General features: G+C 38.6%; 1 protein-coding gene across 1 annotated transcript in view; it reads left to right on the top strand.

Annotated features, from left to right (window-relative positions):
- LOC111873153 (protein bric-a-brac 2) overlaps positions 1-7,403 on the top strand; it is a 65,202-nt gene that overhangs the window by 45,782 nt on the left and 12,017 nt on the right. The gene's annotated exons all lie outside the window — the stretch shown is intronic.

Here is a 7,403-nt window from a genome sequence, read left to right as displayed (position 1 = left end):
GTGTATTGTCAGTGAAAAGCGCTGTAATATGTCTTTGATATTATACATTTGGGCAATTCCACGTTAATGTTACGTTAGTCTGTACTTAACTACGTATTTCACTAAAAAATGCAACATTTTAACTCGGTTTTTGGTAGATTTTTACGTGACTAACATAAGGCTACTGTGGAAGTGCCCATTTCGGTTACAACGACATTCGTTTATAACGACACTATTTTTAGGTCCCTTTGATGACGCTATAACCAAGTTCTACTGTAGTTTATTATTTATGATACATATCTAATTCTTTTTTACTAGAAAGCTGTCTAGAGACATTTGTTTTTGCTGATGCTTCAAAATTTGGTGAAAATGATACACAGCATTATCATTAAATAAATTTGTAGCGCTTTTCAATGATTTTACGTTTCATTTCTACGGTTATTTTTATTCTCTTATGGCTGTCTTTCTGTGACTTTTTCTTTGGGGTCATTTTTGCAAGGGTTATTAAACTTTACACAAAAAACAATCACAAATAATATGTCTGAACAAAAGTTTGGAAAAATGTGTGATCACAAGCGACACTAAGATGCTAGCGGAACGAGTGCTAAACACAGACTGATGTAGCAAGCGCACAATCCAAGATTTCCCCTCTTGTCACTCATTATGCGAAACATTGCTCGTTAAGCGAGTCATTTTTTACAATGTGATTTGCTCGTTATGCGAATTACTCGTTATGAGAGGTGCTTGTTAAGCGCGGTTCCACTGTACTTAAGATTATACAAATATTATTGCGTGTTTACTAGGCAACAAGACAAGAAATTGTGCAGGTTCTCGGATTTGAATGAATATTTATTGGTCAGTCACTTTTACACTCACACTTATTCTCAACTTATAATGTCATCAAATGTTTCCTCTTCACCATTATAATTACTTGCACCACTGATCTTGGTGAAGCGTCTTCTGCTCTGCTCGGAGCTCAACTGTCCTTGATGCCTTATCAGATAAGAACTCTCTCCTGCTAAAGTCGAATACAAATTCAAGTCTCTTGTTGCAGTTGGACTCATATCTTGCACTCGGACTGAATGGGGAATACCTTGTCAAAGCGTTAATTTCGCCCACTGCTATGCCAACGCTGTTTCAAACAATTTGTTGCTGCAGGAACACATGTCTGCCTCAAACAATTTGTTTGTAATGGCGGAAACCCCATTTCTGGGGCAACGATTTCCTAGCTGTTGTATAGCAATGGATGTGTTCCGATTCAAAATATTCTGGCCCTAGGCAGCTCACCACAATATTATGCTGGACACTGTCTTATCACATATCACATGAGCCTTGGACAGTGGACAGTTTTCAACAAAATATTTGTATAATGAATTAACCATTGTCAAAAAAACTTTAGAGAACTGAGAACAATATTAAGACAGAGAAGGAGGGTGGAAAACTGGACAGTGCCAGTGCACAGCAGTAGCTGCTTCAATATCATTGAATGACTGCTGGCACATGTAAAAATCTCATTGGGTATATGAGGTCAATATCATGCTTATATAAAAATTGTACAAACATTCATCAGTGTAGGATTTGAGGTCTTCACAGCAGTGGCTGTGAAGAGTTTTATCTTCTGAGATATAATGCTGTGTGGTCTGTTGAATGTAAAGTGACATTTTGGAGGAATGTGTCCCCTCTAAAATCAAGGCTGAAGAGTACACTAAAGAAGAAACCAGCATGAAACAAAGCTCTGCTTGCTGCCTGCTTCATGTATGTTTCTTGATTGGTTTACTTGTCAACCTTGAAAATAGAAGCGATACATTCCTCTGAAGTGCCAGTGGACTTTTTCCAGACTACACAGCATTATATCCCACAAGGAAGATGTGTTTATATAATACCAATACTCATAGTTCTAGTTCCCAAAGAATCTGATGGGACTAATCAGAAAACAGCTCGATATACTTAAACCCAACATTCTTAACTTTTATGCATAAGGCAAAGCATTGTATTTTATTAATATATGAATTATGCTTAACTGAGTTATGCAGCTATTTTCTGTAAGCCACGTTCAGTTCATTTACAATATCAAGTTCCTGCACTTTTGTTCTAGACACATTGGTGTGGTGTGAAATGTAGCGTTAGTTCAGGCTGTACATTTTGAATTATTAAGTACAGTCACCATACTAATGCTCTGTCAGTTTGCCACATTCAGTAACAAGATACAACCCCAAGTATGACTGAGAAGTCAGTGTTTATTTCAACTGTAATTTGACAGTCCCTGATGACTTCAGCACAAGTGCCAGCAATAAAAAGCTGCTGGATGATAAAGATTGTGTGTTCTTCAATAATGCATGTTTCTTAGAGCCTCTTGCACTTTCACTTCCACTTCAACATTCTATGTCTGCCTACCTGCCCACTCCATCTACATCAGTGGTTCCCCATATTATTTTGTGATTACATGGGGAGTAAATGCTTGTGTGCATCACATCCGAAGCCTCAGCAGCTGGCAGTGACAGCACAGGTTACATAATCAGTTACTTATATTGACATTATCTTATTCCTCCTCCTTTGACCTACCAGGCCCTCTAGCCTATACCCATCTCAGAATTAATCTTACAGACAGTTGGTAGGACTCCTTGGATGGGGATTGGCCCACTGCAAGGCAGCTACCTACATAGCACTACACAAACACAGAACATATGCAAACATGTACCTGTGCCTCAAGTGGGATTTGAACCCATGATCCCAGTGTTCAAGCAGGAGATTTTTGTGCCCTACACTGTATGGCCACTGTGATCAGTAGGGCCCGGATTTTATGACCTAAAAAGTGTAAAATATGACCTTAAATATTAAATGGGACATAAAATTTCACAATTTTAATTACAACTTTTACTAGAGTTTAAGAATAAAGATGATGAATATATGATAGTAGGTGCTACTTACCAAATTAGCCCTATTATGTCTCTGAAGGAAAGAAAACTGATGGAATTTCGACATTTCGTACTGGATTAAACCATTCATTGTTTTCTTTTTAATACTGATATTTGCGTTCATATTTTAGACAAACACTGGTGCACATGGTATGAACACTAGCTTAACTCTGTTATCTAAAAACCATTTAAAAGAACACAAGCTATTCATGTCTCAGTTTTCACTGAGTTATTCACATCTCAATTTTCACTGTTACAATTGCAATTTATAACTACACGCATTTTCAAATTTTCAAATTTGAAAGATCGCCGATTATCACTAAGGATAGTTTTGTATTTGGAAAAACTTCGTTCCACATCACATGATGTGACAGGAGCATATTTGAAGAATGTCAAGTCGTTTGGTGACAGTTCTGTATCATCTTCGAATGTTGCTAGTTTACCGGAAAGTATATCTGCAATCTTGCATAATGTTGAATAACCAGCATTCCGATGAAGAACACTTTCTATTTTGGTTTTAATCCTGTCACTTATTTCACCACGAGTTCGGTTTAGTTCATTCTCAATGCTCTTTACAGTGTCCAACGCGTCACAGAGTTCAGTCCCTACAAATTCCAGGCGAGTTATTGCACCTGAAATTGAACAGAAGTTTGACTTTATGTATGCCAGATTTTGTGCTAGAGTGGTAGAGAATAAGTCCTTGACAGCTTTAATTGATGTTGACTCACTGCTGTCAAAGCCATTAAACATTTTCTCAATGGCTGTGTAATTTTCACAATAATATGCCACAGCATCCAACCATGTACCCCACCGTGTGACGACAGGCTATGGAGGAAGTGGCAGTAGAGGAGCTTCTTGTTTAAATTTCTGCACTCGAAGAGGGGCCTTGATGAATATTTTCTTTCCATTTGAAACTAGCCTATCTACATCAGGAAAATGTCCTCGAACTTCTTCAGCCACTCTATGCAATGCATGAGCGAGGCAAGTAATATGGACCATTTTCGGGTAGAGGATTCGAAGTCCTTTGGCAGCCTTCTTCATGTATGGAGCGGCATCTGTTACTAGGAGAAGGACATTATTTCGCTGTATTCCATTTGGCCACAACAACTTCATGGAATTATCAAATAGGACAGCTATAGTCGAATGATTTGCTCTTTCGAGAACTTCACAGTCAAGAAGAAATCTCTCTCCAGGTTGATCTTGTTTCAGGGTCCCAACTATAACATTCGCAATATACCGCCCATCTATGTCAGAAGTCTCGTCCAAGGAAACCCATATCTTCTTGTCAGCAGCAGATGTTCGGATCTTATTTAACATATCTTCATAACATGTAGAAAGATAATTCTTTCTTAACGTCGATTCACTTGGGATAGGATGACTAGTGTATGTCTCCAAAAATTGTCTGAAGTGCTGATTATGCAATTTCTCTAATGGAATATTCGAAGATACCATCCACTGACACAAATCCTTCGAAAATTCCGACCCATTGTTCGTTGAAGAAGGTGAAGGAGAAGAAGAAGAAGAAGAAGAAGAATTAGTGGAACTGTTTTTAAACAACAAACTTTGTCTGCTATCCTTTGTAGATAATCTGCTTAAACATTTACCATGTTTAAAAGTTTTACTGCTGCACAGTAAATCGCTTTTCTGCCGTAACTTTCACGCCACACAACTTACAATAAAATATCTTGCCATCGGTACTAAACACTTTATCACCAAACTCCTGTACAAAACTACGCAACCTTGCACTCCTTGAACTACATGTACTCACTTTAGGCATTGTAAGGTCAAACTGAAGTCTTATAACGCCCTCCACATATATAAATAGAATACTTCTAAGCCCTCCAAGAAAGAATGGGATGTATATACCTTATAGTAAGACGGAGTACAATAGGAAAATACCCATTACACTTGCCTCCCTCCTGCCTCGACTGGGAAAGGCCGGCTTGCCAGGTCATAAATGCTGCATTTCACAAATTTTCGCCTTTGTAACTGCAAGTACAGTCCAGTCAAAAATATGGTTTTTAATATGAACTTCATGTACTTGAACTCTATTCCACATTGAAGTAACAGTCCAGCCTGAAATTTATTTTTAATACTAAACATTATGGAGCCGAAATTTTACATTATATCAAAGAATTGTTTCTAAAATGACAAAAATATGACCTTATTTCAAAATTATGCCAAAATATGCTGTAAAACCAATAAAACTCTAAAATATGCATTTATATGCACAATAAAAACGGCATAATTTCAATAAGAATGACTGGAAATATGCATAATTACATTTAAAAATAGGAATAAACCCTAGGAAAAAAATATGACATGTCATAGAAATCTGGGCCCTAGTGATCAGCTTATTCATATCTATGTAACCAAAAAGTTGTTGCTAAATGTTGGGGATAAAAATATATCTTCCCCCTCCCCCCCAACTTTGTCATCTAAAAGTAACTGAGGATTTTTTAACACTTTGCAGACTGGAGATTTAAATATTTAAATCACCCTGGAGACCGGCATTTTAAATCTACTACCCTAACTTGTGCACTGTTCACTTTAAAAATTAATATAAAACCTCCTAATTAATTTTGCAAACTAAAATTTTTGGAGAACACTTACCAATGCTCCTAGAAGTACTTGAGAGTGTGATATTTCTGGAAACATTCCCCTTTGTGAAGTGGCATTACACAGAACTTGCACATGTAGACCGTCATACTCCTTTTATTGTGTACTGCGCAAACACGGCATCACCTAGAAGGCTTGCACGTTCACTCTTCACAATTTTCATGAGGGTATGTTTCCACATATCACCAGAGAGTCGCCCAGGGGGGGTCCACATGAGGCCTGCATGGGGTGGGAGTTGATGGGCCCGGTCGCACTAAGTCTGTGTCTGACTCTGGTTCTGCTGCCACCATCTGGTCTGTAGCCCAGGCCTTTGCCACATTCATCAGAAATGCTTTGTATTTCAATTTTGAATGAGGGTTTAGATTTTTGAAAACCAAAAATGAATTGAAAATGGCACAATTTATAAGCCACAAGGCAACTTTCTTTGTCCACTTTACTGTTTTCTGAGGAAGAGAATAATAATCACCTTCCTTCATGAACATATTATACTCAGAAATACATACAGGCTTCTTTACCTGTCCATGTCTCCTTTGAACATCAACTGTGTTTGAATTGTGAATTGTGGAAATCACATTCACAACACGAGTATCCCTCCAGGACTGAAGAAGAATATCCCCCTTCCTCCTGAATGTGGTTTCACCACGTTTCAGGAATTTAGATTCCTCTTTCAGATCTGGAGGAAGGCCTCTGTTCACCTTAATTGTTCCACAAACACATACTTTTCTCGAAAGAAGGTGTTCTGCAGTTGCCACGCTGTTATAATAATTGTCTTGATAGACATGGTAATTTTGATCAAGATAGCTACTGTCACTTTTACTGTCTGTGGCCACAATTCTTTGTTGTCCACTATCACTACACGTCTCACAAGGCACGTCAGATAGCTCATTGGAGAACAAGTCGGATATTTCTTGTTCTCCGAGAGAGCGTTTGGTCTTCAACCGCTTTCGTCCTTGATCCATATTGCACTACTAACTTACTGCCTGGTACATACAGCTTGAAGATGAACAAAGGCAAGGGATAGGAAAACGGCGAGGTCATGTTACTGACTACTAAGCAAACATTCGGGAGGTCTGTTACGCACTAGTTATGCATCTGCGTGGTGCCAGAGCAAGGTATAGTGTGTTGCAACATAACATGTCCTAAAATCATAATATTATGCGACCGGTCTGCCACGTTTAACCCTTCCGCGCGGTCATTTAAATTCCGCGACCGTCTCTCCGGCGGTAATATATTCAGCCGTCCATTTAAATTTTGCTTGAAAATGATTTATTCATCATTTTTTCTTAAATTATATGAGATAGGAACATGAAACTTTCACTAAAATGACCTTAAAAGGTGGTTTTATAACCTTACCTTATCATATGAGCGCCCTGTATCTCGGCAATGGAAGCAGGTTGTTTAGTATTTGAGCAGTGAATGGTACGCCTTGAAGGATGAAACTTTCACTAAAATGATCTTAAAAGATGGTTTTATAACCTTGCCTTATAATATGAGCGCCCGGTATCTCGGCAATGCAAGCAGGTGACGCCTTGAAGCATTCGTCTAAACACAGCGCTGGCTCACATTCACCACACCAATACTGCGTATCTTTTCTTTGGCTCTTTTTTTTTAACCACACTTCTGTGCGGCCTTGCCTTCTTCCCCGTGGGGGAATACAAGAGGAAATGTCTCTCCGTGAGTCGTATAGGTTGCCAGATTAGCTGCAGTAAATTCAACCTTTGTGTTATCATAACAAGGGGTTGGTGCTTCTGCGTTTCAGATTCCAACCATTTTGGCTGCCCCAGATGTCGTAGGGGTGACCACAGAATTCATGAAGTTATTCTAAGAACTGGCTGGTATGTAGTGAACGAAAGCAGAGCTTAGCTGGCTCAAAAAAAATATTTATGGTCA

The sequence above is a fragment of the Cryptotermes secundus genome, unplaced genomic scaffold, assembly GCF_002891405.2.
Source record: "Cryptotermes secundus unplaced genomic scaffold, Csec_1.0 scaffold259, whole genome shotgun sequence".
Lineage (NCBI taxonomy): Eukaryota > Metazoa > Arthropoda > Insecta > Blattodea > Kalotermitidae > Cryptotermes > Cryptotermes secundus.
This window is presented reverse-complemented; position numbering and strand designations above follow the sequence as displayed.